At 36.8% G+C, this 22,426-nt stretch overlaps 1 long non-coding RNA gene across 6 annotated transcripts in view; it reads right to left on the minus strand.

Annotated features, from left to right (window-relative positions):
• Window positions 1-1,496: 1,496 nt before the first annotated feature.
• Window positions 1,497-22,426, minus strand: part of LOC125174806 (uncharacterized) — a 51,502-nt gene continuing 30,572 nt past the window's right edge. For 2 of the 6 annotated variants that reach the window (XR_007155566.1, XR_007155567.1), the window contains 4 exons: window positions 16,743-16,854; window positions 7,956-8,048; window positions 7,738-7,853; window positions 1,497-3,114 (listed from right to left, as the gene is read on the minus strand). This is a non-coding gene — a long non-coding RNA (uncharacterized LOC125174806). Of the gene's footprint in view, window positions 3,115-7,365; window positions 7,416-7,737; window positions 7,854-7,955; window positions 8,049-11,253; window positions 13,862-16,742; window positions 16,855-22,426 lie in introns of those variants that run through there. The other 4 variants (XR_007155570.1, XR_007155569.1, XR_007155568.1 and 1 more) reach the window with 4 other exon arrangements.

Here is a 22,426-nt window from a genome sequence, read left to right on the forward strand (position 1 = left end):
AGGAGCCCTCGGAACCCTGTTTGCAAAGGATATTGTGGTCTGTGTTCACTTCTGCAGGCTCAGGTATTAGGGATAGGGACTGGAGAAGATTCAATGAATATTCCTTTTTATTTTTCATGTTTTTAAAAAATAAAGTTCTTTCTTCAGCACTCTTTGTAACATTTTTTAAGTTCTAGAGTATATTGACAATGGTATTAACATTTAAAAACAAACTCCTGAATACTTCTGCTTCAGAATCTTAGATCCCCTTTCATAAAATAATGATACAAAAGATCACTACTGCTTCCACGTGTTTCTGTTTCTTAACATCAGGGTCAGCAATGCAAAGAAACAATAATGACATGACAAATTTGAATTGTAATGTAAATGTAGCATATTAGTAGTACTAGTATATTACATTAGTATTAAAGCATTATTTTCACATTTAGAACTATTAGAATTTTTTAAATATGTGCTTTATAATCTCAGAGCAAAGGCACTGAAAAAAAAAGCAACTAAGAAATATCCACAGAACATGTTGTTACTCCAAATTAATTCCAGTGGGTAGACATGTGGTCACTGATTCCAAGTGCCTTGAGTATCTATAGAGTGATAGTTTGTGCTCACAACTTGCAGGAACCTTAAGTCTATGAGTTGAAAGACAGGAAAACACAATCAAACTTGGCTTCTTTGGTATCTTGGAGACAACGTGACTCTATGAGCTCGCCTCTCTTAGGCTTTCTGAAGTCAGTCTACGTGGTTGGAAACGGGAATGCCTACTCTTTATGCAGGTTCTGGCTTACAAGTACTAAACAATGAAAGCAAAGAAATGGACTTGGTGTTCAAAGGGCTAATCCACATGTGAGCTTGGCTTGCACAATAAGAAGGGAGCCATTTCCATATCATCACAGGACCAAGAACAGCCAGGCTTTGACAGGGCATCGAAAATGTCCGGCCTCTTGCTGGTACCCATTCTACTCTTGTCACAGACATTGAAGCAAGTGGGCTTGGATAAATACAAAACTGGGCCTCACGTGGTGCTCCTCCATTACACACATGTCAATATGTGGAGATTTCCGCCTGAGAGGAAACCATGGAAAATGGAAATTCAACATATGGTCAATGAGGGCTGCAAAAATCATGGAGAGGAACAGTTGCACCCCTGAGGCTTTCAGCGGCACTCCTCCGTAATTGCTTAATTGAAATTTTATTCCTTTCATTCAGCCTCGCAGCAGGAGTGAATCTACAATTACAAAGCAAGTTTTGATATTTCATTCCTGCCCTTTATACCAATGGGTGAAGAACGGGCATTAATTAAGGGATAGCTACAAAACAAATTGCTCTGGAAGGGAAGAAAAGGGAGAGATGTGAAAGTGTGTATGAATGTAATTAAAAGAGGGGAATGCAGAAGCAACATAGAAAATTTTTGTTTTTTTGTTTTTTTCTTCTGTATTGGTAACAGCAACATAGGAAAATAATTTTACTGAAAATTTGTGGGTAGATTAAAAGGACATTAATTATAGTGAAAAAATGTTTTTTAATCGGTCATAGTTCAAATTTTACAGGCCCAGTGATTTGAACAATTCAGGTCACTCCTCAGACCCTCAGATACGGTACAATGTGCGTAATAACTGCAAATTGTTATACTTTACAGGGAAAGTATGAGAATAAAGTGAGATACTACAGGGAAAAGCATACTGCAAATTGTAAAGCTCCTGTGCTCAGGAAATTGCATGATTGATTCAGAGAAAGATTTAACCATTCGTTTATTTTCTAATAGTGTGAGAGAGGGAAGTAGGAGCTGAGAACCAATCAGCATACTCCTTATTAGTACTCTAACAGAGTTTAACTTTCCAAAACTAATATGTGAAAGAGAAACTCAGTCCTTCTGCCACCAGTAATTAGCCACAGGAATTATAATGGGATTGAAACTTTAAGGTGCTTCTGGAACTTATTTAGATATGTCCTCAGTATGAGTAACTGGAAATAGGGTTGAATTGGCAGTGTCTTGTGCCAAATCTCTGGATCTTAAACTATTAAGAATATAAAATTATTGTTTTTATTTGTGAATAATCTAATGAGATTAGTGTGCAGCTCTCATTAGTCTCCAAATGTTCAAAGGCAACATCTGCAAGTAGTTCTGTGAGTCACGTTGGAGTTTAAACAATTTTCCCAGTTCCACTAAAAACAAGTAAGCTCTTAGGGAATGGAAAAAAGGAAAAGTAGATTTAGATGAACAATAACTGATAGGGCCAACTCGGAGAAAATAGACTCAGGCAACATAAGTCTCTCTTTTTTATCATTATGAATATATCCATGGTTTGAAGACCATAAGAAGCAAATAAATATAAAATAATAATCAAAGATCACATTGTTCACATTTCTATCCATGGCAGAGCCAACTGGATCCCTACATGATATCCATTCTTGCTTTCTGCTTTAGGAGCAAACAACGAGTATTATTTGGAGCAGTGATATGCCCAACAAAAATATTTTATTTCCCACTCTTCCATATATGCTAAAGGTTTCCACATGACTAAACCCTGACTAATGAGTTAGAAGTTAAAAGTTTTGGGAAGAGACTCCTAGTATGGTTGGTTCCTTAAGGGATAATATTTCCCTTTTGCTTTATTTTCTCTTCCCCTTTTTTGCTGTCTGGTAATGGATGGGGAAGCTGGGGCCACAGCAGCTGTTTTGAACAGTGATTGCCTTCAGGGTAGAATTTAACCAACACTGGGTTAAGTTCAGTTTTATTTTGGGTTAAAGAAAAACAATATGACTTTTAAAATCTTTTCACACATTTTTTTCATACAGACCACCTAATCTTAACTGATACACAACAACTACAATATAAGTTCCTTGGAAGCAGAGGCCTTTTTCATTTTGTTCAGAGCCCAGCACACAGGCAAGCCCACAGAGGTTCAAAAATATCTGTTGAATCTGAATGTCTAATACTGACTCTTTCCCTTTTATATTTTCTTGAATAATTCCTTTCTACCTCTCCTCTTTTCTACTTTTTCTACCATAATTTCCTAAAATATTTCCTCCATTGCCTTTTTGCTTCCTCTTCCATCAGTCTTTGTTCCTCATATTTACCATTGTAGTTCACGTGTTTCTTCTTGTTTAGATGAAAGTCTGTCCCAATGAAAAATGAACAAAATGTAAATCCAAAAGAAATGATGATTCTTCTTTCAAATTTGGTTTAAATAGAAACCAGCATGGTGGGCTACTTTGTATTTTTTTTTTAATTTAAATACAAGTTAGTTAACATACAGTGTCATCTTGGCTTTAGGAGTAGAACCCAGTGATTCATTTCTTACATATGACACCCAGTGCTCATCCCAAGTGTCCTCCTTAGTGCTCAACACCCATTTAACCCATCCCCCCTCCCACTTCCCCTCCAGCAACCCTCAGTTTGTTCTCTATTGTTAAGAGTCTCTCATGGCTTGCCTCTCTTTTATATTTTTATCTTATCTTTCCTTCCCTTCCCCTAAGTTTATCTGTTGTGTTTCTTAAATTCCACATATAAGTGAAATTATATGATATTTGTCTTTCTCTGACTTATTTCACTTATTATAATACACTCTAGTCTAGCCACATTGTTGCAAATAGCAAGGTTTCATTTTTCTGAAATAAAAGCAAAAATGAACTATTGGGACCTCATTAAAATAAAAATCTTCTGCACAGCAAAGGAAACAATCAACAAAACTAAAAGGCAACAACAGAATGGGGGAAGATATTTGCAAATGATATATCGGACAAAGGGTTAGTATCCAAAATCTATAAAGAACTAACCAAACTCAACATCCAAAACACAGTAATCCAGTGAAGAAATGGACAGAAAACATGAATAGACTTTTCCAAAGACATCCAGATGGCTAACAGACACATGAAAAAATGCTCAACATCACTCATCATCAGGGAATTACACAGGAAAATAAGAATACAGTTCTTATTACACAGGAAAATAAAAATACACTTAAAGAATACAGTTTTATCTTCCTAAATGTAAAATAAACCTTTCCTACATCCTTATAAATATTGTATAATGGTATTATGACCAAAAGACAAAGATTCAAATTTCATGGTCACTGTGAATTTAAGAACTTCGAAGTTTGTATTTTGAGTGAGTCAGTGGGGGATAGCTCATGAGAAAATGACAAATCAAGTCGAAGAGTTGGTCTCAAGGTTAAAATTCCCAATTAAGAAACAAATGTCACCTCCTAAATTTCAAAATAAAATTATAAAGGGAAAATATTTCAGGCTGGAAAAGGAGAAATGATTAAATGTCTTCAAGCTGATTTTTTTAATGTGACTATTTGTCATTCAAATTACCAAGCCATACACATTTATTTTTGAATTTTTTTGAATTTCTAGGATAAGGGGCATTAGGATGAATTCAGTTAGAGAAATATAACACTGTAAGAATGTAAGAAAATGTAAAAATAAGAGTCCTTTACTGCTAGTTGGAGAAGTCAAATAATGTGGAATTTTTTTTCTTTACTCTGGCTGTTTTTAAGATTTTATTTTCCCTTTATTTTTTTCATAAGTTTTACTAAATTGTGTATAGATGTGATGTTTTAGGTATTTATAATTTTGGAGAGTAGCAGTTCTTTGTAAAACTGTGTCCTGAGGGGCTCCTGGGTGGCTCAGTCAGTTAAGCATCAGACTTCAGCTCAGATCATGATCTCACAGTTGATGAGTTCAAGCCCCATGTCAGGCTCTGTGCTGACAGCTCAGAGCCTGGAGTCTGCTTAGGATTCTGTCTCCCTCTCTCGCAGCCCCTCCCCTTCTCATGCTCTCTCTCTCTCTCTCTCTCTCTCTCTCTCTCTCTCTCAAAAATAAATAAACATTAAAAAATGAAAAAAAAAACCTGTATCTTGATATCTTTCTACAGCCTTGGAAAATGTTTTGCCATTGTCTCTTCAACTATTGCTTCAGTCTCATGTTCCCTCTTCTCTCTTTTCTTCTACATATGCATTTTACCATTTCCGACATTACTTATGTCTCCTAATCTTTTTTCTTTTTTTGACCAACCTTCTTTTCTCTTTGTTTTTCAATGTGGTTATTTTCTACTGACCTACATTTTTGTTTTCTTATATCTAATCTTCTGGTAATTTACCCACAAATATTCTTTTCAGTTATTGTATCCTTCAGTTCTGGAACTACCATTTGAATATTTTATATTTATATTTATATATATTCTATATATATGTTATGTTATGTATTATATATATATTCTTATGCTTTTTGAAACTATTTTGTCATCTATTTTATTGAACATATTGATTACAGTTATTTTTACATTTCTGTTTTATCATTTCACTATCTGGATCATCTGTGGGTCTGTTTCTAGTACTTATTCCTTCTCTTGTTTTTTGATCATTTGGTACTATTGTAGATTTGTTTTGAATTCTAAACATTGTATATAAAAGACTGCTAAGACAGGAAGCTCTATATGACATTATCTTTATCAAAGAATATTTAATTATTCTAGTGAGTAGTTAGTATAAGGGCAGATTCTCTCAGTCTAAGCTAGGATTAATAAAGTTTGAGAACTGGTTTGAAGCTTTGTAGAAGCTGTAATATTTTTACTTTGCCCATATTCCTGCAAAATTTGAGTTTTACCATTGCCTCTCTTTCTTGGAAGATTCTAATTTCCAATTTGTGTTCTTTTGGTGCTGTGAGACTGCTAAAAGGTTTTTTTTGTTGTTGTTTTGTTTTGTTTTTTTTTTTGCCTTCTAACCTGTTTCCTTCTTAGTTCTTCAGTCTCTTACACCTTGAAATATTAATGCTTGACAAATGACTCAAGGGAAAAAAAAGGTTGTCCTCACTTCCTTACAAAGTCATTTTCTCTAGATCTTGTTCGTTTGGGTCTGACCTACCTTTTTAGCCATTATATTTTTACCACATCCCAAGTTTGACAAACACTCTAGACAGACTTTCTGCTTAAACTCTGAGCCTCCCACTATGAAATGGCAAATAATAGTAAATGTTTCAATGGGAGAAAGCAGCTAAACAAGTATAGTTCCCTTTAGTGTGTTTCCATTCTCTTTTTAATCTGTACCTCTAATCATGGCTGCTTTAATTGCTCTCTAATGCCTAAATAAGCTGAAAATTTTTAGACTGAGGTTTTATAGTAGCTTTTGACTGGAGACCTTGTGTAATACAAACTATTTCATTAGAGTTGGAAGATTTTTTGGAACCAACTCTTTGACCTTTCATTTTCCCTCTAGGCCTGACTTCTTGCTCTGTGGATTATGTTGTACCAAGTTAGAATTCTTCTTAATATACTAGTGACAATTTTCTTATGTAACATATTAGAAATACTGGCAAGTTTATATTCAAACTGTACTACTTAGTTGTTTTGTCCCTAATTAAAGAGGAAGAAGAAGTTGGGGAGGGGACATGGATTTATCCCTATGGGATTAGTTGTTTTTATTATTTATGTGCCCAGAGGGGAGTATAGAAGAGAATTGGTTAAAGTTAAGAATTTTTGTTTTGTTTTCCTTAAATAGCAGTCCCATTGGGATTAAATTATACTTTGGCCAGCTTCTTACATTTATTTGCCAATGGACAAGTCCAAATATGAAGGAATTTTGGTTCTATTTGGATTGATATAATTAGCCTGTCTATAAATAGATTATTTATATCTGTATATTTTAGTTGATGACTTGTCTTATAGAAGACAAATTGTTATTTTAAAATGTCCAGAGTGCTGAAGAGAAGATCCAAAGGAAGGAATATTTGTTCCTGCTAACGTAGTGTGCATACTATCCTAGAAAGATGGTGGGGCAGTGGGATAGGGAATGCATATTCATATAGTGGGATCTTAAAAATGACATACATTATCCTCTCTCTGCTCCTCCCTCCCCTCTCTCTCTAAAATAAATAAACATTAAAGATAAAAAACAAGACAGGTGCCTGGCTGGCTCACTCAGGTGAGCATCCGACTTCAGCTCAGGTCATGATCTCACGGTTCATGTTCAAACCCCGTGTCAGGCTCTGTGCTAACAACTCGGAGCCTGGAGCCTGCTTCGGATTCTGTGTCTCCTTTTCTCTCTGCCCCTGCCCCACTCACGCTCTGTGTCCCTCTGTCTCTCAAAAATAAATAAATATAAAAGAAAATTTTTTTAAATAATGAAAAAACAAGATAAATCCTTTTCTAGAATTTTAGAAGTACAAGTTTTATGGATACTCTTGCATGATTTTCACTTAGATATGAGACTATAGTTTCATAAGGTTATCTGGTGTGTTTAATGCTTTACTTCTATGCATTCCAACTGAAATGGCATATCTGGTATTGTGTGACAAAATGCCCATTTTAGTTTCTGTTGCAGAAATCTTAAATATTTCATGTTGTGCTGACAACACTAAGGTACTTACCTCAAAGAACTATATTTTGATGTGGCCATTGGCCTTTCTCCTCAATAATTCTAAATAGAGAAATACAGAAATGAAACATTTTTTTCTTTGTTCTCATGCGGTAACTGTTAAGGTGAGTCTCAAAGAGTTTATTGAAAACATATGGTCTTAGTGACACATGAAAAAAATAATACTCATCTTCATGGTAATAATCAAATTCCAGTTAAACATAGCTTAATTAACTAGTATCTCTATGTAGTAGTTTGAAATAAGTCATTATATCTAGCTTGCATATCAATTTTATGCTCTTTTAACTTTCTAAAAAAAACTGTTGGAGGGATTATTGCTTTCAATCTTCAGAAAATTCTAGAGGCTTCTTTCTTCATAACTCACCTGAGGATAGTTGAGAGTTGACATTCTCATGGTCATGTACAAAGTCAGGAATGTAGCTCAATGTTTAATTTATAGTCCCCTCTATTTTTTAAACTCCGCAGTTTACTAATTAGCAGCTGGAAATAATCAAACAAAACAGATTTTATCATCAATATGACTACACATTTAGTCAAACTTGCTTTGAAATGGAAGGATTAATCAAAATTATATTATTTCACCTTTGCTCATCATCTGTTGAAGTTCGTCTGTTGAGTTGTTAGTGTAATTTTTGGTCAATAAGGAGATTTGCCTTCCTTTTGTTTTCATGAACTCTTAAGGAAAATAGAGAAGCAGAGTGGGTGATTACCTAATGTAATAGCAGCATTCAATCTACTACAATAGCGTATGTATTTTCTTCAAAGACTGTCACAGGACATGTACATCTAGATGGATAAGAAACTGATTATTAAAAGAGAAATTATGAGAAACTACAAAATGCAAAATGAAAAGATATGATTGAGGTGGATGTGAAAAAGCACAGAATTTTCAATTTCATTTTCAACCAATCAGGAAAGCTGTATAGAACAGGTGGCATTTCACACAGAAAAAAAAAAAAAATAGGTACTTTGATCATCTGGTAAAGAAAAGACATTTTAAATGCAATTTTGATTCACTTCTAGACTTATTCCAGTTTTAGACTCTGTATTTTTTAATTTGCTGATAGAGTATAATTAGAAACTAATGTAAATTTTCTCCTGTGCTTTAAGAATCTTGACATTTAGTACTTCATTTTAACAATGCCTTTTATAAGGTGTCATTTCCTTTTATAGTCATTACACTTAAAATTTTTTCTTCTGCTTTCACAGAAAATAAAAGATAAAAACAGTATTAAGATAACTGGCAATTCAAAGGCAAAAAAGGGGCTCCAAGACACAGATATCTAAGTAAACATAAAAGAAAAGTTATGTATTGCTCCCACGTAAAATTAAATTATAGCTATAAGAATATAAATGGCTCAATCTGTATTATCTTTTGTTGATCCAGCAGCTTGTTGCTATAAAAATACTGACAATTATAAATATAGTCCTTTCCCTTCTGCCATTGGAGCCCTCATATCTTCCTATGAAAGTCACAAGTTAGAGATAAATTTGACACCTTGGATAGGAAATTGAATAGAAGCAAGAAATCAAGTAGAAATTCAAATCTCTCCCTTGACTCTCACAGGAACATATGAAAGTGACTTCCATAATGGCAAAATTTTCTGAGAACATTAAATTAGAATTTTAAGGACATGTTTATTCCAAATCAATATGACCCCAGAGATTGAAAAAATTCATGCCTTTGAGAATAATGCATAGTGTCATTCTGAACAGGCAAGACATACTTATGAAATGTCCTAAAGAACAAAGAATAGAGCTGGGAGAAATATTAAATTTTCTTTTATTACAAAACCTTCCTAGAATTTAACTTAATTTAAAATTAAAATAACTTCATCTTCATTATTTTTATAATCATTGCCGAATGTTTATTGAGTGCCTACCAAGTACAGAACAGAGAATTAAGTATTGCCAGCCCAAAGAACAAATGATAGTCTCTCCCTACAGGGGCACACTATCTTTGGAAAAGAGAAAGTAAGTTTCTACTGACATATGTTCCCATTACTTATATTACTCTCTTGCCCTGTTTGGAACCATACAATTCTAATAATTCTTTGGGCTTTCATTTAATACAGGTTTTTATTTTTCCTTTTTGGAGTAAGTTGAGACGATGGAAGTCGTGGGAAAATCTACCTCAAATCTTACATCATAAAACCCTACCGTGTCTCAGCAGGGACTTTGGGTATCAGTAACTCCCTCCTGAAATAAAAATTTAATGGTCAATGTGTTTGTCCTACAGTATTAGAAGTCCCCAACCTAGGGGTGCCTGGGTGGCTCAGTTGGTTAAGCGTCTGACTTCGGCTCAGGTCATGATCTCACAGTCTGTGAGTTTGACCCCCATGTGGGGTTCTGTGCTGACAGCTGAGAGCCTGGAGCCTGCTTTGGATTCTGTGTCTCCCACTCTCTCTGCCCATCCCCCACTCATGCTCTGTCTCTCTCTGTGCCAAAAATAAACATTAAAAAAATTTTAAAAAAAGTCCCCGACCTAGCATCGTTAGACAATATGAGAAAATGCTTTAAAGAAAAACTAAGTTTTAATTTTTTTACAGCTATATCATTTGCAGAATATGAATCACACTGTGTTGTCACCTAGCAACTATTTATTTGATATGATATTTTAACCTAAAACAGACATTTTTCCCATGACTAAATTCTATTCCAAGTCTATCACATCTATTTTCACATCTATTTTCTATGTCCTGATAGAAACCATCATAACTTACTAGAACAGGCAAGTGTCAGATCTGCTAATAATGAAAGCTGCAGTGGGGCCTAAAACACAGATGCTGGGTGGTACTTGCTGACTCTGGACATGTTTAGGATGTTATTTCATGAACCATGTTCAGAATGAGAGGAAAATCAATGGGAAAACTTACTGGATTAAACCTCATAAACTTGATGTGTCTTTCTTCCTCTTTTCTGGGCTTCCCTGTGATACAGTACTCTTCACATTTTATTGTAATGGTCTGTTTGTGTTTCTTTCTACCCAAACTATAGGCTTTTTAAGTGAGTAGAGCCTATCGTATGAAGAAGTAGGCAAAGTGCTTACATCATAGTAGATGTCAAAAATGCTTAAATGGATGAATGGGATAAGGATCTAAAATGGTATTGTAGCTATCAGAGAACTAAGAAACAAGTTGTAAATAATGTCATAGGGTCTTGAGGTCTATGATTTTATACAACTTGGCATAATTATAGAACATGAAGTATAGAGGCTTGGTATTCATCACTGGCCACGATCTTATAATTTGTTGAATAAATATTTTACAAATGCTGGAAGACAGAATGAACAATTCCCAAGCAACCCTGGCATTCATAATTTGGAGTTATTTGAAGTTTTGCTCCGTCACAAATTTGAATCTCATGTATTCTACATGAGCTGGTGAGTCACTCAGCTGGTGATAGAGCCTAGCCTTGAATGTCCCAGGCAATTATGTTGTCAAAGCTGTGATCCCTGAGAGTTTGGCCCTCAGCTCTGATGCTGTAAAGTTCTAAATGTCCTGAGACCTGAGAAAATGAAAAAAAAGCACCAATTTGGTCAATTGTTCCCCACTTACTTCTCGAGGCAACTTTGATTTTTTTCTGTTCATCATTAGTTACACGGTAACCTTCAGAAGGAATTAAAAATTTCCTTTTAATGTGAAAATTGCATTGCATAAAACTCTTCATGTAAGTTTAAAAGGTGAGATGATAAGAAGAGGAACTATACTGGCATTTAGGTGAAAGCTAGAAGCTTATGCAAACATTGTGGTATACTTAAATTTAAGGTTTCAAGGAAATTTTGAGAGTTATCATTCATGAATTTCACAAGCTTACTGTGCATGCAAGAATAAAGGAAAAAAATTGGGAAATGGAGAAAAAGTATTTATTGAATACTCACATTCAGGTCTCCTGTGAATCATTTGTCTTGTAAAAGAAGTAATTTAGTGAAGCTCAGAAAATCTGATTCTCTTCCAAAAGTACAATAACAAATTAAACAAGAGATCTATTTTGGTTGAGATGAAATCAGTCAAAGAAAAGATAAACATTAAATAAACTGACACCATAACTTCTAAAAATATAAAAGTAATAAAAGGTAGAAGTTAAATCAACTTATAAGACAAAGAAGATACAAATTCAGGGATAAAACCAAAGGCAATGAAAATGTAAATGGGAGGTGGAGTGCCATACACTTTAAAATTGTCTACTAGAATTGTCCAGTGCAAACTATATCAGAAATTATCCTTAGAATTGGAGGCAGATACAGATGCAATCAAGTTATAGAATTACATGCATTGTCTTCTCAGGAACATTATTTTTGTACTGATCGTCAATAATATTTACAGCTCTCCTGTACATTTGTCATAATTGTGCTCTTTTATTTGGATGATTATTGATATAATGACAATTTTTCCAATAGACAGGAATTTCCAAGAGGTAACCGTGCCCAACTTGCTCACCACTGAATATCAAGTACCTAACACAGAGTGTGACATAGGACAGGCGTTTAAACACCTTGTTGAACTTACAAGTGGACAATGATCTTCATTGGTTCTGCGAGGATTCAACTGACTACCATTAAACATTTTAAATTTGAAAAGTAGAAAAATCTGTGTGTGACTCCTACACCTACAAAATAGGTTTGTGGTGAGCTAAATGGATCCAGGAAACAGGAAAGGACGGATGAGCATCTGACAGGGGTATTTCCACTGGGCTGCTCAGATGCTTGCTTGCTCTCTGCCACCTGGACATATTTAAATCCAAACCCAAATGAATAATTAAATTCAACTGCATGAAGGGATTCCTTGTCTTTTTGTCTAGGGCATTTATCTTAGTGATTCTTAAAGTGTGGTCCCTCGAGCAACTTCATCAGCATCATCTGTAAATTTGGTAGAGATGTAAAATTTTCAGCCCCCTACCAGACCTACTCAGTCAGAAACTGGTAATGGGTCCCAGATATCTGTGTTTAATGAGCTTGCAGGTGGCTCTAAGATAAAATGTGAGAAACTCCAAACACTGTGTGAAGTGAATATTACTGTATAGACTAGTGAATTTTCATTGCACATCCTTTGTTGTTATGGAGTCCACAATAAGCAGTATTGTAACCATGGCTATGGTGGCTCCATCAACATGTGGACTCCCAGCCTTTCAACATCCGTGTGAATAACAGTTGCAGTTGTGCTTCTTTGATTTTGGAAGAAGTAGGACAGAACTGTAAATTACTATGGATTGCATTTACACATGACACTACATCTAATAATCAATGTTGTTTCCAAATACTTTTAAGAATAAAGGAAATGCATTATAGAAAAAGGAAATATGACTTTAATAGTTCTACCTATGACTCCCTGTGAAACCTTTGTTCTCCAGGTTCCTCTTTTTTTTTAACACCACACAATATACTGCACATATTAAAAGTATACAATTTGATTAGTTTTCATGTGTACCTACCGTGAACCATCACCGCAATCAAGATCATGAGTATATCAATACCCACCAACGGATCCTTGCAGTCATTCCCACTCAAACTTCTCTGTCCCTCCTCCCCCTTCTCGAAGCAACAACTAATAGGCTTTCTGTCACTATAGATTAGTTTTTATGTTCTAGAATTTTATATAACTGGAATCATACTGTATATATGCTTTCTTGTCTCGATTCTACCACTCAGCATAACGATGTTAATATTCATCCATTTTGTAGCATATATCAATAGTTCGTTCCTTTTTCTTGCTGACAAGTATCCATTACATGGACATACCAAAGTTTGCCAACCCATTAACCTGTTGATAGGCATTTTGGTCTTTTTAGTGGAATATTACAAATAAAGCTATTGTGTGAACTTATGCCCAATTCTTTATAGGGATGTAGGCTTTCATTTTCTTTGGGAAAATGCTAAGGAGTGGAGTGACTAGATTATATTGCACACATATGTTAAACAGATTAAGAAACTGTCAATCTCTCAAAGTAGTTATATTATTGGACATTCCCATAAGCAGTTCACGAGATATCCAGTTTCTCTACTTCGTTATCAACATTTGGTGTGGTCAACATTTTCAAGTTTAACCATTCTAAAATATTTCCTTTTTAATGTCTCCTAACTTGCTTAATCGCATTCAGATTTTTTTTTTCATCTCACACATCAAACTTTTTATGTTTAGAAGTTCAAATTGGGTGGATTTATATCTTCCATGCCTCTCCTCAACTCTTTGAACATATGTAATATAGTTGTACTAGCAGTATCAATGTCCTCATTTGTTTATTTTAACATTTTATTAGTTCTAGTCCAGTTTCAATTTATTGGGTTTTTTTTCTCCTCAATGTGGCTTATATTTTATTATTGCTTTGCAAGGGTATAATGGTTTGGGGGGTGTTTTTGTTTGTTTTTTGTTTTTGCCAGTCATGAATTTTACTCTATTGAGTTCTGGATCGTTTTGTTTTTATACAAATATTCATGAGGTTTGTTCTTTTTTTTTTTTTTAATTGTTTTTTCAACGTTTATTTATTTTGGGGACAGAGAGAGACAGAGCATGAACGGGGGAGGGGCAGAGAGAGAGGGAGACACAGAATCGGAAACAGGCTCCAGGCTCTGAGCCATCAGCCCAGAGCCTGACGCGGGGCTCGAACTCACGGACCGCGAGATCGTGACCTGGCTGAAGTCGGATGCCTAACCGACTGCGCCACCCAGGCGCCCCATGAGGTTTGTTCTATGATGCATTTAAGTTACTTGCAATTTGTTCTCTTTGGGTATTTTTAAATTTTTTTCTTTAAAAAAATTGTTTTAATGTTTATTTATTTCTGAGACAGAGAGAGACAGAGCATGAGCAGGGGAGGGGCAGAGAGAGAGAGGGAGACACAGAATCAGAAGCAGGCTCCAGGCTCTGAGCTGTCAGCACAGAGCATTATGGGGCTCAATCTCACAAACCATGAGATCATGACCTGAGCCAAAGTCGGTCGCTCAACCGACTGAGCCACCCAGGTGCCCCTGTTCTTTTTGGATCTTGATTTTATATTTGTTAGAATCAGAGCAATTCTAGGTAAGGCTAAAGATTCCCACTATTCAGGAATAGTCTCTTGTTTACCCAGTGCCCTTTCATCATGAGGTTTTCCAGTTCTGCTGGTGGTAACAGACATTACTCCAAGTCCTGTGTGAGTGCTAGGCATTGTTACTTCTAAAACTATCAGATGGTTCTTTCCTCAGCCTGGAGTAGTCTCCATGCATGTGTTAGTATCCAGTCGCATACTCAAGGGGTATCTTCCTGGAGCATGCTCTCTCTCTCTTTCTTTCTTTTTCTCACTCTCTCTCTTTCTTGCTCTCTTCTTCCTGATACTCTGCACTTCAAATTCTAGCTACCTCAGTTTACACACACAGTTCCATATCCTCCATACACTAGGCTCCTACTGGATCTCTCTTAGCCTAGAAACTTTTTTTAAAGTTTATTTATTTATTTTGAGAGAGAGAAAGAGCATAAGTGGTGGTGGGGCAGGGGGGACAGGGGACAGAGAGGAAGAGAGAGAATCCCAAGCAGGCTTTGTGCAATCAGCACAGAACCCAATGCAGGGTTTAAACCCATGAACCCTGAGATCATGACCTGAGCTGAAACTAAGAGTCCAATGCTTTAACCAGATGAGCCACCCTAGGCGCCCCTTAGCCCAGAAAGTCTTAAGGAAGCATTTGTTAGGCTCACCTTTTTGTTTCCTATTTCTCAGGTCGCACTCTCCTTCATCATCTGACACTGTGTGTCTTGAAAACTGTTGTTTTATATACTTTGCCTTATGGGGGAATTGTCTCAAATGGGAGGGTAAATTCAGTCTTTATGACTCCATTTTAACTGAAGATGAAAATATCTCCTCATATTTTTAAAGTCACATTTGGAATAAATGACCTTTAAAGATCAACCCAGCTGTGTGTAGACCCAGTTATGTACTGCCCAATAGGCTGCACTGACGTGTACTCTCCAGACCTCAACTTCCTGACTTTGTTCTTGGCCTGAGCAGCCCTAGCTTTGAAATCCACAGTTCTGGGGATGATAAAGTCCAACTGCTGCCATCATCACTATAGATCACGAACCCCCCAACTGGTAGTGACCACTGTCTCCAAACCACTGGCCGGGTCAAAGCTGTAAAGGGTATGGTTTCTCTGTTGTTCTGTAGAAAAGCTAGATCATACAACCCAGGAGTGTGGGGACTTCATAGACCCTGGAGCAGATGTGACCAGTGAGAAATAGTAGAACCATCAGATGAATTACTCTTTTCCCCAAACCCCATGCCCACCTAAGAGACATGAAGCTTGTCCAGAGATATCCCACATGACTAAATAATAACCGACCGAATTTTCTTGTAAAATCACAGACAACTGGATTCATTTCTCCTCCTCACTCCTGCCTCATTTCCCTTTCTCCTTCACTCTCACTGCCGTTGCACATGATGTTTCACCCCTACCAAAGAGCATTAATATATACATTTTGGTTCAGACTCTTTTCTAGGGTACTCAGGCTATGAGAGTGGGGGAAATAAGAGAATATAAGAAAGATAATAATCATCCCATTACATAACACCTACTTGCTCCATTTTTACACGCAAAAAAATGTAAAATTTTCTCTGGATATTTTAAATGAAGAAACAAAAACATTTTAATTTAACATGTTGAAAATTTAGCCCAAATTTACAGAACCTGGAGAAATATTATCAGAGACTGTTGGTCTTGCTGAAGGAAAAGTAACAAAATGTGGATCCTCAGTTCTAGAATAGCTGCCGAATCAGGGAAGGTAGAGAATTCTACATGCAGGTGCAACGTCACTGTGAACGCTGGAATTTCAGAGCTCTTACCTAGAACATGATTTGAAGGTTTGTGGGAGAATGATGATCTAAAACTTGAAGCAACCTGTAGTTTGCCTGCATTCTTAAATACCATGATGACTTTAAATAGAAGAAGCTGAAATGTTTTTGCCTTGGTGTTCTGTCCTGTATCACAGCTTTGTGATTTGTTTAAACAGATCTCTTCAGCACAGTGGAGTGATATTAAGCATGTGACTCCCATGCCAAAGTTACAGACTATGCACTAGTTGAAGAAAAGATCATTTGGTAAGTATGAATTTGAAGGTGGGTAAGTAAGTTGTAATAGTTTATGTAGACAGTACATTTTTAATCAGAAACCAATTACAATGTGAGATTTATTCATGAAATACTAGATTAGTACAGTGGGAGTCCTAACAAAATTATGATTTTTAACTTTCCTCCTATAAATTATTCTTGTTTATTCATAGAAACCAATAAAGTGAAATAAGGGAGTCTAATGTTCTTTTCCTTTCTAATGCAATTTATTTAAAGAATTTTAAGACCTAGTATTGCGGGTTGAATTGTATTCCTCAATAAGATATGTTGAAATCCTACCTCAGTATTTGTCCATGTGATCTTATTTGGAAATAGGGTCTTTGCAGATTAATCAAGTTCAAATGGATTCATGCTGGATTAGGGTGGACCCTAAATCCAGTTACTGCTGTCCCTATAAGAGAAGGGAAATTTGGATATTGACACATACAGAAAACATGTGATGAAAAAGGCACAGATTGGAGTGATACATCTGCAAGCCAAGAATAGCCAGCAAGCAATGCTAGAAAGACTCTCCCAGAGAACCTTTGGGGATAACAGGCACCTGCTGACACCTAGATTTCATACTTCAAGCCTCTAGAACCATGAAAGAATAGATTTCCACTGTTTTAAGCCACGTACTTTATGGCAATTTCTTTTTTTTTTTTTTTTTTTTTTTTTTTTTTTGTTTTTGTTTTGTTTTCAAGTCAACATTTTATTTCTTTAAACTAATTCTTTTTTTTTTTTTTTTTTTTTTTATTTTTGTTTATTTTTTTTTTCTGAAATTTATTGACAAATTGGTTTCCATACAACACCCAGTGCTCATCCCAAAAGGTGCCCTTCTCAATACCCATCACCCACCCTCTCCTCCCTCCCACCCCCCATCAAACCTCAGTTTGTTCTCAGTTTTTAACAGTCTCTTATGCTTTGGCTCTCTCCCTTTCTAACCTCTTTTTTTTTTTTTTTCCTTCCCCTCCCCCATGGGTTCCCGTTAAGTTTCTCAGGATCCACATAAGAGTGAAACCATATGGTATCTGTCTTTCTCTGTATGGCTTATTTCACTTAGCATCACACTCTCCAGTTCCATCCACGTTGCTACAAAAGGCCATATTTCATTTTTTCTCATTGCCATGTAATATTCCATTGTGTATATAAACCACAATTTCTTTATCCATTCATCAGTTGATGGACATTTAGGCTCTTTCCATAATTTGGCTATTGTTGAGAGTGCTGCTATGAACATTGGGGTACAAGTGGCCCTATGCATCAGTGCTCCTGTATCCCTTGGATAAATTCCTAGCAGTGCTATTGCTGGGTCATAGGGTAGGTCTATTTTTAATTTTCTGAGGAACCTCCACACTGCTTTCCAGAGCGGCTGCACCAATTTGCATTCCCACCAACAGTGCAAGAGGGTTCCCATTTCTCCACATCCTCTCCAGCATCTATAGTCTCCTGATTTGTTCATTTTGGCCACTCTGACTGGCGTGAGGTGATACCTGAGTGTGGTTTTGATTTGTATTTCCCTGATAAGGAGCGACGCTGAACATCTTTTCATGTGTCTGTTGGCCATCCGGATGTCTTCTTTAGAGAAGTGTCTATTCATGTTTTCTGCCCATTTCTTCACTGGGTTATTTGTTTTTCGGGTGTGGAGTTTGGTGAGCTCTTTATAGATTTTGGATACTAGCCCTTTGTCCGATATGTCATTTGCAAATATCTTTTCCCATTCCGTTGGTTGCCTTTTAGTTTTGTTGGTTGTTTCCTTTGCTGTGCAGAAGCTTTTTATCTTCATAAGGTCCCAGTAATTCACTTTTGCTTTTAATTCCCTTGCCTTTGGGGATGTGTCGAGTAAGAGATTGCTACGGCTGAGGTCAGAGAGGTCTTTTCCTGCTTTCTCCTCTAAGGTTTTGATGGTTTCCTGTCTCACATTTAGGTCCTTTATCCATTTTGAGTTTATTTTTGTGAATGGTGTGAGAAAGTGGTCTAGTTTCAACCTTCTGCATGTTGCTGTCCAGTTCTCCCAGCACCATTTGTTAAAGAGGCTGTCTTTTTTCCATTGGATGTTCTTTCCTGCTTTGTCAAAGATGAGTTGGCCATACGTTTGTGGGTCTAGTTCTGGGGTTTCTATTCTATTCCATTGGTCTATGTGTCTGTTTTGGTGCCAATACCATGCTGTCTTGATGATGACAGCTTTGTAGTAGAGGCTAAAGTCTGGGATTGTGATGCCTCCTGCTTTGGTCTTCTTCTTCAAAATTCCTTTGGCTATTCGGGGCCTTTTGTGGTTCCATATGAATTTTAGGATTGCTTGTTCTAGTTTCGAGAAGAATGCTGGTGCAATTTTGATTGGGATTGCATTGAATGTGTAGATAGCTTTGGGTAGTATTGACATTTTGACAATATTTATTTTTCCAATCCATGAGCAGGGAATGTCTTTCCATTTCTTTAAATCTTCTTCAATTTCCTTCAGAAGCTTTCTATAGTTTTCAGCATACAGATCCTTTACATCTTTGGTTAGATTTATTCCTAGGTATTTTATGCTTCTTGGTGCAATTGTGAATGGGATCAGTTTCTTTATTTGTCTTTCTGTTGCTTCATTGTTAGTGTATAAGAATGCAACTGATTTCTGTACGTTGATTTTGTAGCCTGCAACTTTGCTGAATTCCTGTATCAGTTCTAGCAGACTTTTGGTGGAGTCTATCGGATTTTCCATGTATAATATCATGTCATCTGCAAAAAGCGAAAGCTTGACTTCATCTTTGCCAATTTTGATGCCTTTGATTTCCTTTTGTTGTCTGATTGCTGATGCTAGAACTTCCAGCACTATGTTAAACAGCAGCGGTGAGAGTGGGCATCCTTGTCGTGTTCCTGATCTCAGGGAAAAAGCTTTCAGTTTTTCCCCGTTGAGGATGATGTTAGCTGTGGGCTTTTCATAAATGGCTTTTATGATCTTTAAGTATGTTCCTTCTATCCCGACTTTCTCAAGGGTTTTTATTAAGAAAGGGTGCTGGATTTTGTCGAAGGCCTTTTCTGCATCGATTGACAGGATCATATGGTTCTTCTCTCTTTTTTTGTTAATGTGATGTATCACGTTGATTGATTTGCGAATGTTGAACCAGCCCTGCATCCCAGGAATGAATCCCACTTGATCATGGTGAATAATTCTTTTAATATGCCGTTGAATTCGATTTGCTAGTATCTTATTGAGAATTTTTGCATCCATATTCATCAGGGATATTGGCCTGTAGTTCTCTTTTTTTACTGGGTCTCTGTCTGGTTTAGGAATCAAAGTAATACTGGCTTCATAGAATGAGTCTGGAAGTTTTCCTTCCCTTTCTATTTCTTGGAATAGCTTGAGAAGGATAGGTATTATCTCTGCTTTAAACGTCTGGTAGAACTCCCCTGGGAAGCCATCTGGTCCTGGACTCTTATTTGTTGGGAGATTTTTGATAACCGATTCAATTTCTTCGCTGGTTATGGGTCTGTTCAAGCTTTCTATTTCCTCCTGATTGAGTTTTGGAAGCGTGTGGGTGTTCAGGAATTCGTCCATTTCTTCCAGGTTGTCCAATTTGTTGGCATATAAGTTTTCATAGTATTCCCTGATAATTGTTTGTATCTCTGAGGGATTGGTTGTAATAGTTCCATTTTCATTCATGATTTTATCTATTTGGGTCATCTCCCTTTTCTTTTTGAGAAGCCTGGCTAGAGGTTTGTCAATTTTGTTTATTTTTTCAAAAAACCAACTCTTGGTTTCGTTGATCTGCTCTACAGTTTTTTTAGTTTCTATATTGTTTATTTCTGCCCTGATCTTTATTATTTCTCTTCTTCTGCTGGGCTTAGGCTGCCTTTGCTGTTCTGCTTCTAGTTCCTTTAGGTGTGCTGTTAGATTTTGTATTTGGGATTTTTCTTGTTTCTTGAGATAGGCCTGGATTGCAATGTATTTTCCTCTCAGGACTGCCTTTGCTGCGTCCCAAAGCGTTTGGATTGTTGTATTTTCATTTTCGTTTGTTTCCATATATTTTTTAATTTCTTCTCTAATTGCCTGGTTGACCCACTCATTCGTTAGTAGGGTGTTCTTTAACCTCCATGCTTTTGGAGGTTTTCCAGACTTTTTCCTGTGGTTGATTTCAAGCTTCATGGCATTGTGGTCTGAAAGTAAGCATGGTATAATTTCAATTCTTGTAAACTTATGAAGGGCTGTTTTGTGACCCAGTATATGATCTATCTTGGAGAATGTTCCATGTGCACTCGAGAAGAAAGTATATTCTGTCGCTTTGGGATGCAGAGTTCTAAATATATCTGTCAAGTCCATCTCATCCAATGTCTCATTCAGGGCCCTTGTTTCTTTATTGACCGTGTGTCTAGTTGATCTATCCATTTCTGTAAGTGGTGTATTAAAGTCCCCTGCAATTACCACATTCTTATCAATAAGGTTGCTTATGTTTATGAGTAATTGTTTTATATATTTGGGGGCTCCGGTATTCGGTGCATAGACATTGATAATTGTTAGCTCTTCCTGATGGATAGACCCTGTAACTATTATATAATGTCCTTCTTCATCTCTTGTTACAGCCTTTAATTTAAAGTCTAGTTTGTCTGATATAAGTATGGCTACTCCAGCTTTCTTTTGGCTTCCAGTCGCATGATAAATAGTTCTCCATCCCCTCACTCTCAATCTAAAGGTGTCCTCAGGTCTAAAATGAGTCTCTTGTAGACAGCAAATAGATGGGTCTTGTTTTTTTATCCATTCTGATACCCTATGTCTTTTGGTTGGCGCATTTAATCCATTTACATTCAGTGTTATTATAGAAAGATATGGGTTTAGAGTCATTGTGATGTCTGTATGTTTTATGCTTATAGTGATGTCTCTGGGACTTTGTCTCACAGGGTCCCCCTTAGGATCTCTTGTAGGGCCGGTTTAGTGGTGACAAATTCCTTCAGTTTTTGTTTGTTTGGGAAGACCTTTATCTCTCCTTCTATTCTAAATGACAGACTTGCTGGATAAAGGATTCTTGGCTGCATATTTTTTCTGTCTAGCACCCTGAAAATCTCTTGCCAATTCTTTCTGGCCTGCCAAGTTTCAAAAGAGAGATCAGTCACGAGTCTTATAGGTCTCCCTTTATATGTGAGGGCACGTTTACCCCTTGCTGCTTTCAGAATTTTCTCTTTATCCTTGTATTTTGCCAGTTTCACTATGATATGTCGTGCAGAAGATCGATTCAAGTTACGTCTGAAGGGAGTTCTCTGTGCCTCTTGGATTTCAATGCCTTTTTCCTTCCCCAGTTCAGGGAAGTTCTCAGCTATGATTTCTTCAAGTACCCCTTCAGCACCTTTCCCTCTCTCTTCCTCCTCTGGGATACCAATTATGCGTATATTATTTCTTTTTAGTGTATCACTTAATTCTCTAATTTTCCCCTCATACTCCTGGATTTTTTTATCTCTCTTTTTCTCAGCTTCCTCTTTTTCCATAACTTTATCTTCTAGTTCACCTATTCTCTCCTCTGCCTCTTCAAGCCGAGCTGTGGTGGTTTCCATTTTGTTATGCATTTCGTTTAAAGCGTTTTTCAGCTCCTCGTGACTGTTCCTTAGTCCCTTGATCTCTGTAGCAAGAGATTCTCTGCTGTCCTGTATACTGTTTTCAAGCCCAGCGATTAATTTTATGACTATTATTCTAAATTCACTTTCTGTTATATTATTTAAATCCTTTTTGATCAGCTCATTAGCTGTTGTTATTTCCTGGAGATTCTTCTGAGGGGAGTTCTTCCGCTTGGTCATTTTGGATAGTCCCTGGCGTGGTAAGGACCTGCAGGGCACTTCCCCTGTGCTGTGGTGTATACCTGGAGTTGGTGGGCGGGGCCGCAGTCAGACCTGATGTCTGCCCCCAGCCCACCGCTGGGGCCACAGTCAGACTGGTGTGTGCCTTCTCTTCCCCTCTCCTAGGGGCGGGATTCACTGTGGGGTGGTGTGGCTCGTCTGGGCTACTTGCACCCTGC

This window comes from Prionailurus viverrinus, chromosome C2, assembly GCF_022837055.1.
Source record: "Prionailurus viverrinus isolate Anna chromosome C2, UM_Priviv_1.0, whole genome shotgun sequence".
Classification (NCBI taxonomy): Eukaryota; Metazoa; Chordata; class Mammalia; order Carnivora; family Felidae; genus Prionailurus; species Prionailurus viverrinus.